This window comes from Telopea speciosissima, chromosome 4 (genome assembly GCF_018873765.1).
Source record: "Telopea speciosissima isolate NSW1024214 ecotype Mountain lineage chromosome 4, Tspe_v1, whole genome shotgun sequence".
In the NCBI taxonomy this organism is placed as follows: Eukaryota; Viridiplantae; Streptophyta; class Magnoliopsida; order Proteales; family Proteaceae; genus Telopea; species Telopea speciosissima.
In genome coordinates this window covers 29,691,560-29,703,336 of record NC_057919.1, presented here as the reverse complement: position 1 = coordinate 29,703,336, position 11,777 = coordinate 29,691,560, and the positions used below count along the sequence as shown (strand labels likewise).

General features: G+C 37.1%; 1 pseudogene; it reads right to left on the bottom strand.

Moving 5' to 3' along the window:
• Positions 1-10,068: 10,068 nt before the first annotated feature.
• Positions 10,069-11,441, bottom strand: LOC122659171 (annotated as a pseudogene).
• Positions 11,442-11,777: the final 336 nt, after the last annotated feature.

Below are 11,777 nucleotides of genomic sequence, written 5' to 3'. Positions count from 1 at the left end.
TATAACGATCAGTCAGATCTACGCAAATAGTCCTCCGGTGAGATCGGAGAGATTAGGCGGATAACCTAACAATTTCACCGGTTGAAAAACTCCCACCTTTAAAATGGCCTTTACCTCATATTCCAAGCCCCCACCACCGTAAAGGGTATCCACCAACTATAGATTTGAAATTTGTCGTTCTTGTGGAGCTGACCTGTGAAGATCACCGCCGATATATCCAGACCAAGTACGTAACCCCCTTCTCCTTTGATTCTCCCTCTTTGTAAACCCTCGATCCTCTTCTGCTTCTCCCTTTCCTCCGATTCTCCCTCTGATAGGCCCCCGAGGATTTCCATGCGACGACTCTGATACCACTTTTTAGGAAGCGCGTTTAAAACTTTATTTTAAGCGCGTTCCCATTTTTTACCATTTTAAACACGTTTTACCGGGGAAACATGCAGGAAAAAAGGGCAAATGGCAAGCATTCCCATTTTAAACGCGTTAAAACACACTCCCCTTTTTATGGCGTTTTTTAAGACCTTGGACTTAAGTGACCATATCTTTCTCTCCCGAACTCTAGTCAACCTGATTCTTTCACCAACGTAAAGATGACCCGAAGGGCTAAATTTTTCATGATATCACCATCAAATCAAAGTCAATGCACGGATACCGAAATTAGAAGCATTATTTCAAATAAAAGTTCCTCAATTTTTATGAGAATAGTGCCCCTTTTTTTTTGTTCTATTTTTTTGAAATATAGACGTTTAAAACCCGTACCGTCCATTTTCCATTTTTTACCGTTCTCTATTTTTTTATCGTTTTATTTAACCATTCGTTTACAATTTTTTACCGTTTAAAACCCATACCGTCCATTTTTCGTTCTTTACCGTTCTCTATTTTTTTGACCGTTTTATTTGATCGTCCGTTTGTAATTTTTTACCATTTAAAACCCAAACCATAGGACTCCATTTTTTGTCATTCCCGTTTTTGCTAACTAGGGTTCTAAGCACTCAAGAGTCTCAAACCGTCAAATATTTATAAAATTCTTAAGTATAAAAATAAAATTTTCATGCAGAACCAAAAGTTGAATAAGAAACGGGTTGAGATCGGTTCGGTTGGATCGGTTCCTGTTTTGATTTCAGGTCACACTACCCATGGGCTTATAGATTCCCCCACACTTGAATGTTACTTGTCCTCAAGTAAACAAAAACAAAAACTAATCTAACATGCAAAAATCCTAACTCCCTTTCGTAGGAATCACGGTTGCACTTAGCATGTGCAAAAAGCCTTTGAACCCCTGAGTTATCCCTAGTGGAAGAGTTTTGTCTTGTGGGTGTTTGCAGTGAATGTACACCCAAAATTCAAGAAGTTAAAAAAATGTTGCAAATTTTAATCATGGCATGAGTAGGATAGTGTACACAAGCTCTAAGAATGCTCAACTAAAGATTACAGAGCCAAAGATTCCCCCATACTTGAATTTTATCACCCCACATCAATTCAAGCAACAAACATGTATCAAGATTAAGGGATCTCCTCATATTTTCTGAACACTACTCAACTTTAGGTAAACCACTCATAGCATTGATGGAACCAAAGACTTAGGCTTTGAGCATTTTTGACCATACTTTCTTTTCAGGCATTAAGGCAGAAAACACTTTTCTTTTACAACAGTAAACTCTATTTCTACTCCACTACTGTTCTCTGAATGACATGGTGGAGGATACACCAGACACCCAAATACTTGGTAGCTTCGCTTTTTGCATATATCCATAAAGACATTGAGACATTGATGCAAGAGTTTTTTTCTTTGAGTTTCTTTCCAAGGAATTTCGAACAAGTCACCCTACTTCCTGAGGCAACAGTGCCCTGTCTAGTCCCAAGGAATTATACTTTCCTTTTTTGTTTCTTTTTTTGTTTTTTTTTTTTTTTTTTTTCCATTCACTCTCATGCCTTGCCACAAACAAATTGGTCTCAACTACTAGCCAAAAGATCAAAGGGTCTATAAAACACATAGAGGAATCTAGCCATCAAATGAAATAATGCTCATATTTTCCAACTCAATCCCTCTCACCGGATACAAACCAATTACCGTCCTTGAAAAGGGATTTCTTTATTATTTCGCATGCTAAGGCATCTAATTCCCTCTTTCTCTCACTTTACAGTCAAAGAGACTTATGCACAAAATCAAAACTACCGCCATAATCAAAATTCACCAATTAAGTCCAACACACTCCCACACTTAATTCATGCAGTGTTCTCAATGCATGCAGAAAATAAAGAATAAGGACAAAAGAAGAGATGAAAGGGGCTTACCAGATATAATCAACAAAGAGGATCATGAAGAGTCATAAGCTCTACAAAAGGTACTAGGAGCATCAATAGAAATCTCAATCCATGGCCGATAAATGTAAAAAGAGTTTCAGAACCAGAAAACACTCGACCATAAATTTTAGTAAAGTGAGAAATAACATGAAAGTTAAACACAAGTGAGAAATACCAAACAGAAAAATCTATCCACATGGGACAGTGGAAAATGAAGGCAGTGAAAAATAGTCCATGTAGACAAATCCTCCCATTCCCTCTCATGGTCAATGCAGAATGCATGTCATTATCGCAAAAACCAACCAAGAATGGATCGCAGTAAGCATAAAAAAGATCAGTAACCTCATCACGATAATCATAAAAAATGGAAGGTTTACTCAAATCAATCCTAACAATAAAACTATTCGCCTTTTGCATAACTTGGTTTGCCAAATAAGGATCACGATAATATGTTTGAAGAACATCATGACTAACATTGTCCTCCTCAATAAAATCATCAAACCTAAGAGGTTTGGACAAATCAACATACGAGACACTTGAATCCTCAAAATGACAATTATCTGGGTTTTTCAAAAAGAGGGGGAGATCGAATTTTCAGGGTTTCTATGATATCATAAAAATCTGATTCTAAATCAGTAGAAACACTAAGCTCACTAAGATCAAAAATTTCAGGCAAAAGTTGGACTTCCCCAAGTGGCTCATCAAACTTCGCTTCACCAACATCTTCAGGAAACTCAATCTCAACAAATAAATCATCTTGCTTGTTGGGGGTGACTCTCATTAACTTCAAACTGGGGTGGTAGACTTTCAACATCATTAAACTGGGGATGGGGCATTCATTCTGAACTGGAATCTTATAACATGGATTAGGTTCAGGCTGACTAGGTAATTTACTCGTTTCGTCCTCCTGCATTATGGTGATCAGTTGAGAGAGTTGCTTCTCCATGTTATTACTACTTTCTATGAAAAGGGCAAAGTTCTTCGCAAACTCACTCATTCCGACCTTCTCATTCATTTTTTGAAACTCAGGGGGTTGTTGATATGGTGCAAGGAGAGGCGGCTCATTAAGAGTCAATGGAGGGTTGGGCATTGCAAGACCAAACTAACCATGATATTGGACATTGGGTGGTCCAGCTTGATTATTCCATTGATCCCACGAGATATTAGGATGATCACTCCACCCCTGATTGTAAGTGCCAAAAGAATTATATTGAAATAGATGACTCACATTCTCATCACCATAGCTATCCCCATAAAGATTAGGGCATCCTTCCATAACATGGATAGTCTAGGGATGTGACCAATCAAAATTTCCTGAAAGCCCATAGTTGGGTTGGGGAACAAAATTGTACTGGGGTGGTGCAAAGTTGTTCTCTAACTCACTACTTTTGGCCGCCCTAACCTATTTAAACCTTTCCCCCAAAGTCATGGCTACTTTAGCATGGTTCCACCTTTTCCCCAAAGTCATAGGTGGAGGTGTATCTCCCATTATTCCAAACATGCATAACCTAATCACCTATCCAAAATTGAGGTCTCCTTAAGACATTTTTTTTTAATTTTAAGAAAAGGAAAAATTAAAATAAAAGGACTTGGAAAAAATCAACAAAAGCACTCACTTTGTTGCTTTCCTGTTATCAAAGTTGGTCATCTCCAAAGACAAGTCACATGCCAATCCACCCAACTAAGTCAAGATGCAGCGTCATAGGTGACTAAACCCTATGAGGGACACCAAAAGAGATAGGGTTTGGGCATATGAAGAACTTTAGATTGGGTGCACAGTCTTTGAAACAGAAGAGAAACAAGATGAGGTTTTCAAAAACTTCTTTTGTTTTTTTTTTCTAAAAAGAAGAGGAGAAAGAGAAGAAACTAAAGCACTTCGAATTACTTAAAAATCAGAAAAATAAAGTGGACAATAATCTCCCCGGCAATGGCGCCAAAAACTTTTGCAAGAAATAATAACCGCAAGCGTACGGATCAATCGTAGCTATAAGTCGAACTCAAGGAGATGTACGTCACTCTATCTTACTTACTTTAAAGCAATGCAAAGTGAACCAAATTAATTAAAGTGTGAAATTAAATTAATGATAATTAAATTAACGTATCCTAACTCACAAGTATCTAGCGAAATTACGTATTTAACGAATTAAATTGACGTCCTAACACATCCATCTAACCTATCAATACTAACGCGGATTGGAAGGAATAAATTACAGCCACACACCACAACCACATAAAAATAAAGGGAAAAATAAAGCAAAGAGATTAAAGAGATCAAACCCGAAGGTGCTTGAACCGGACTGAAATTGCTTGCTTCTTCTAATACACTTGAAATGACGCTACCAAATTCTCTTCTACCAAAGTTGAAAGTACATGAATTGCTTAGGCTTTGAATGAAAGTAGTTGATGAAACTTGAAAAACTTGAATAATCCTTGCATGACTTTCTCTTTTAAATCTTCAAGTCTTCTCACAAACTTAGGAACTTAGACTAGAAAGCTTTAAACTAAACTAGAATTAAGAGATTACAACCATATTAAAGACATTAATTGAAAGCATAAAATTATTACAACCATGGAATCAAACTAATAAAATCAAACTAGAACTAGAAAAGTAAAAAATTAGAAGGAGAAGAAGAAGAAAAATTCATAAAAAAACTAAACTAAAACTAGCCTAAAATTAAATTATTACAATCCCAAACCATGGGTATTTATAGGAGAAAGAGAAAAGAAGAGAGAAGAGGTAGGAAAAATATTTTCTTCTCCTTCCTTTACAAAAAGCTTGAATCCCTAGAAAAAAATAAAAAAAATAGAAAGTGGGAAAGATACAAAGCTTAGCTCCCTAAACCTGTTATATTCTAAAAAGTGGACTTTCTAATTTAATTCATGTGCTTCCTTATCTTTGCATGAGTCTTTTCCAAGTAATATGATTAAGGCATCTTCAATGTTTGACTTTTCAACCTTCCAAGGATAAGGGAATCTTCTCCAAAAGAAATCTATCTATAGTAAAATTCCTATAATACCCTTGAAAAATTGAAGGAGAGAGAGAGTGAGGATGATGACTAGGATTCCCTTCAAGAATTAATTAAATCCCCATTCTGTCCTTCAAAAAACGTGGAGCATGGGATGCTTATATAGGCCTCACTGTTTCATTCCTTGCAAAAAATCACCCAAAATACACCCAAATTTCGTCCAATTTGGAATTCGGGAGCCCCAAGATATCTCAAGTTGAAGTTGGACTGCTCCAGAGCCTTCCAAATAGAATCTTTCGGCTAACAGAAAAGATAACTTCTGATAATTGTAATACAGCCCCTCAAATCCAAACTTTCGCTTTACTTTGTCCCTGGCCAATTGTCAATAATTATAAACAAACCCCTATCATAAAAATTGAAAACAGTGGCATGCCATTTTCGCGTGTCGTTACGAAAACGGCCGTAACTTCTTCGTTTCAACTCGGAATCAAGTGTCGTTTGAACCATTGCGAAGCTGACTCGATGGGCTACGCATCCATACTATTAACGCCTCAAAATTATGCTATGGGGCCCACTATATTTTTTCAAATTTGACTAATTGACGTGATTCTTTCAGTGTTCAATCCACACTTGATTTTCTCGACTCCTGAGCGCTTTCGGCTACTGCCAACACCACTAAACAGTTTAAAAACGGCTCCTTAGCATCATTTGCTCCATTTTCACAAGAATTCACCTAAAACCTGACAACACAAACAAAAACCTCGAGTATCTCCGTTCCAAGTATAAAAATGCATGCTTTATGACCCTAAGATTTCACACATAATGTGCTCATCAGGCTTATACCAAATTCCCGCGTTGATATGAGTTTCAAAAATTGAGGGTTTCTTCACTTTTTTTTATCGGAATTGAGGTTTTCTTCACTACCAACTATTCACTTCTCCAAAACCATGGACGAAAAATGGGAAGTGCAAGTATTCAGATGCCTTTTTCCTATCTCCACTCATGAAGAACCTAAACTTTCAAAACCTGCCATTCATTACCTCGAGTATATTTTGGATATGGAAGTTCCCGAAGAGAATGCCATTGAAGTTTCCCCGAGGAGATTGCAGTTGAAGTTCCTCAACTCGAGGAAGAGAATGCCATTCCTCCTCTTGGGGATTTATTTGAAGATCCAAATGACTTGCAGGTTGCTTTCACTTATGGAAAGACGATATTCGATTACCCTGACCGGAGAGAGGTATGTATGGCAGATTAGATTTAGGGTTTTAGATATAATTGCTTTCTATCTATCTATCTGTAGATATATAACAATCAGTCAGATCTAAGCAAATAGTCCTCTGATGAGACTAGAGAGATCAGGCGGATAAGCTGGCAATTTCACCGGTTGAAAGACTCCCACCTATGAAACGGCCTTTACCTCATATTCCAAGCCCCCACCACCGTAAAGGGTTTCCACCAACCATAGCTTTGAAATTTGTCGCTCTTATGGAGCTGATCTGTGAAGATCACCGCCGATATATCCAGACTAGGTACAGAACCCCTCCTCTCCTTTGATTCGCCCTCTTTGTAAACCCTCTACCCTCTTCTGCTTCTTCCTTTCCTTCGATTCTCCCTCTTATAGACTCCCGAAGATTTCCATGCCCCAGCTCTGATACCATTTGTTAGGAAGCGCATTTAAAACGGAGTTTTAAACGCGTTCTCGTTTTTTACCATTTTAAACATGTTTTACCGTATATTTGGGAAAAAACAGCAAACGGCAAGCATTCCTGTTTTAAACACGTTTAAAACACATTCCCCTTTTTTTTTAATGTTTTTTAAGACCTTGGACTTAAGTGACTATATCTTTCTCTCCCGAACTCTAGTCAACCAGATTCTTTCACCAACGTAAAGATGACTCGAAGGGCTAAATTTTTCATGATATCACCTTCAACTCATGGTCAATGCACGGATACCGAAATTAGAAGCGTGTATTTCAAATAAAATTTCCTCAATTTCTATGAGAATAGTGCTATTTTTTTTTTATTATGTTTTTTTGAAATATAGACGTTTAAAACCCGTACCGTCCATTTTCCATTTTTTATCGTTCTCTGTTTTTTACAATCTTTGTTCTCGATCTCCACTGCAACGGCGCAAGATCCGATCACAAGGGATTGGACTTTCAATATTCTCCGACCGTCAATATCGTCTTATCGATCTTCTCTGTTGAACCGCAAAGAATGAGAATGGGGGAGATGAAGGAGACGATGGAGAGGGAAGGAGAAGGAAGGGTTTGGTATACCATCGATTCAAGTATTAAAGATTAAAAAAAATAAAAATTTAGATGTTAAAGGGTACCAACAATTTGATAAAAAATAAACAAGAAAGAGAAAAAGAGAGTGGAGGAATCGTGATATTTAGTGGTATTTAAATAAAAATGACGGATAAAATAGTCAAGTGAAAAAGTAGCCACGAAACATACATTCGTGCACTTATATAATAATATGATATATATATATACACACACATTAAAGACTTATTAAAAGTTTACCTTTTCCTTGTAGATGATTTTTTTTATAGAGAAAAAAGAGAAACATTAAATTAAAGCTAAGATATTATTTCAGTATCACTAGTTGATAATGCCCCTTTCAAGCTTGCTTGCTTTGATTGCAAGCTTGTCAAACAAAGAAACCACCCAAGAATCCCCATTATTACAAAAAGAAATTGTTTGTGAGTATGAGTTCAAAAGTTCAAAAATATAAAAAGAGTTCCACATAGTCTTTGATGACATAGGTTCCTTGATCATAGTCCGCAGCTCCTAAGAAGCATTCCAGATCTGGGGTTTTTTTTTTTTTTTTCATGAAAGAAAAAAAAAAAAAAATTCCCAAAAGTTAAGAAGAGTATAAGTTCGGCAATTGATCTAAAACATCATCTGAAATAGAGCATTTAGGAGAATAGTTAGCTATAGTATGGGGTAGGGTAGTGATAGTTCTGTCTACTTTGCTAATACAGACTAAAGTGAAACATTTAAGGAAAGAGCTGATATCAAAGATAATTCCAAATATCTCCCAAGGCTCAAGGTATGGCATGCTGCTATTGTTGGTAGTCCACCATATCTGTCTAAATTTCCACCCCTACTCCTTGTCTTCCCAAAGACACTGCACTAGTGACTCCTTGCAACATGCCTCTGGCTTCTGTTTCTTCTACTGTTCATGTATCAGCAAAATCTATATATGCAGAAATGATATGATTGTCAGCAAGAATGATGAATGCCCATGCTCCTTGTTTGGAATTGGGATCAAAACTGCTATCATATATGATAATTAGTGTTCCTGTAGATGGTAATTTGAGGTACAAGTCCAGTGTTGGAGCTATTTCAGATGTTCGGATCTTGTCATCCGTGTCAAATATTAAATTTAGATCGCATTCCCATCTTCGGATTTGGTTTAAGACCTTGATTGGATTGGGTTTGAGTTTTTGGAGTATGAGCTGATTTCAGGCTATCCAAATGAAATATGATGTGATACATACAATGCTCAAAATTTGTTTCTTCTCTCTCCCTTTCAAACTTGAATTAAAGAGAAGATTTTCAATCAAATCTGGAATGTGTTCAGCTTGTAGTGCTTCAAGTCGAATACCAAGGGATCCTCCCACTCAGATTCTTTTGGTAAGCTGACAAGAGGAAAAGGTGCCAATCTATCTCCAATTCACAGTTGCAGAAATGACATAAATTTCTTATTGCTATGAATTTATTGAGTCTTGATAAGGTTGGGAGACCCCCTTTGATGAGTTTCCGGATAAAAAAATTTAAATTTGGGGTGGATGTTCAATTTCCATAGAAATTTCCAGATCACAGTGTATTGGGTGGAGTTATGTTCGGTTAAAAAAGAAGCTGCAGTTTTGGTTGATAGGGAACCAAATTTTGAACATGGCGTAAATATGAAGTCCTCATGTTGTTGGGTTGAGAAGGGGGTTTTTAAGATTTGCTATGCAATGTTTGAGGGGAAAATGTCATTGATAAGGGCATGGTTCTAGGTTCTTCTCAAAAGGAGATCATTGACTACTCCATATAGAGGCTGTGGTTGAATAGAGAATGGGAGCATGAAATTTTCCAATTTAAGCATCCATGGGTATTTTCAGATATTGATATTATGCGCATTCCCAACTTTCCAACAGAGCATTCTTAAAAGGTCTGGAATGATATTTTTTATTCCATTCCAACTCTAAGTTCCATTCTTGAGTCTGATATCTTTTTCCAAGTGAATGTTGTTGGGAAGTATTCAGCTTTGACGATTCTTACCCCCAAATTATCTAGCTGAGTTAGAATTTTCCAACTCAGTTTCATCAGTAGAGCTTTATTATGAGTGGCATCCGATATCAAGTCCCTATTTGATTTTAGGGTTACAAAAGGAATTCCATGAGATGATATGAATCCCTTTTTCTCCTTCTTTCTTCCCTCTCCAAAAGGATGCATTTATGGAGTCCAATTTTGAGACAGATTGATTTTGGAAAGGGGAAACAGGACATGAGATAGGATGAATTTTGCATTCAAACTTCTTGACATAATAACAAAATCACCAGGTTATAGATGAACTGATTTAAAGGTTGTGATTAATGTACATACCGATGGACCTAGACATTGTCAAAAACACTGAACACACGGTATCCATTCTACTATATGACTTTACCCCCAACTGCTTCGATTCTTGCAAATTCATCTTCTCTATTCAGTTAGGAAAGAAATGGAGATCAATTTGTTAACGACATAACTTCCATTAGACCTAATATGATAGTGAAGAACTATAAACACAAGCCTTACTTTATGATCCACTGACAATGGCACAACCTCTTTTCCACGACAAAGGGCTGCTCTTGAATCCTCACAGTTTGCAACTATGATGTGGGATGAACAAATAACAACAACCACAACAGTAGAACCAACAGTTTCTGGGGCAACAGGTTCAGTACTCGCCTCAGAGGAATCATCCTGGACTTGAAAACCACCCTACTAACTCTTCCCCCAACCTCATCATCAACTTTTTAAAAGCAATTAGTAAAAGCTCTCTCCCAATGCATTTGCCAGTTATTCCTAATATTGGAATCACCTAAGCCTTCCTTTACTATTATTATCTCCTCAATTAAATCCATATGAATCCGATCACGGCAATAGTTAGCAACCTGAGCAACAAAACAAATCCACTAGGATAAAACCATTACATTTATGATTCAACAAAGATGGAGAAACAAAGGGCAAACAAATAACCTGCAATCCTCCATGGCCATCATAGACTCCAAAGAAATGAGTTATTGCGTGACGTAAAATTTGGTTCATGCTACCCAATACATGATCACCAACAAGCATTGAAATGAAAATCTTTAGAAACCGAGGTAGTACAACAACAACATCTTCCATCTCTGGTCACCTGCCATAGGTAGAAGTGAATCCCCACAATGATACATAATCCAATTCAAATATACTAAGAGTTCCTATTCCAACAGTTCCCCTCTCTTGAGGCATCTAAAGAACCACTAATCCTGCTTTTGGGTCGATCCATCTCCAACCTCTGTTTCTAGAGCTATTGGCATAACAAGAATATCACCAACAAACTCCTGATCAACATTTGGCTCCCCCCCAAATCATTAGCTTTCATGATAATTTGAATAGGGCCAACATCCATAGATCCTGGTGTGCTTAACTCACCTGCAGTCTCAAACGCTAAGAGTTCTTCACCATTGATGCTATTACAATCGCTAACTAGAGAGAGAGAACAAGAACTATTTAGTATCTGGTCACCCCGGTTATAGACAACAAATCATCTTCCTCACTGCTTTCATGTTCGATAGTCATCTTTACCAAAGGAACTTCATCTTCCTTTTTTATTTTTGTCTTTGGGCACTGACATAGTTGAAGAAGCACCGTCACTCCCTATACTATTGCCAACTCAACCTTCAACTATTGCAGAAACAGATTCAGTATGTACCTTTGTTCCAGGATCTGACAACAAGCTTGTCGTGTCCGTTATCAACTTGAGTCGTATGATTTCCATGTGGGTTGCTATCGCTGAGCAATCACAAATTGAATTACCTTATCTAAATAGCACTACAACCGTTGGAGACATCTCCTCCATTAATTGCCTTATCTGAATAATAGTAGTAGCAGTAACCTTTCAACCCCTCCAAAACCACATAACCTATCATTATTCAACTAATTCAGTTCCTTCCACACTATGGTATGATCTCAGAACGATGCATTCAAGTTTCAACAGATTTGAATCCATACCTAAGAAACTAAATGACCCATCAAATGTCTAAAGGAATTGATACAGAAAACACAAATAGCAACACCGCACGAAGCAAATTAAAAGGACCCTCTTAGTTTTTTAAGAACCCTCCCCCCTTTGGAACCTTCCCCCATCGACTACATAACAGAATTAAGAATAGATTTAATTAAGATGGTACGACCTGCTTGGGTAATTAGATTAACCTTCCAATCAGACTATTTTTTTATTTTGTAAACAATGTTTTTCAAACATT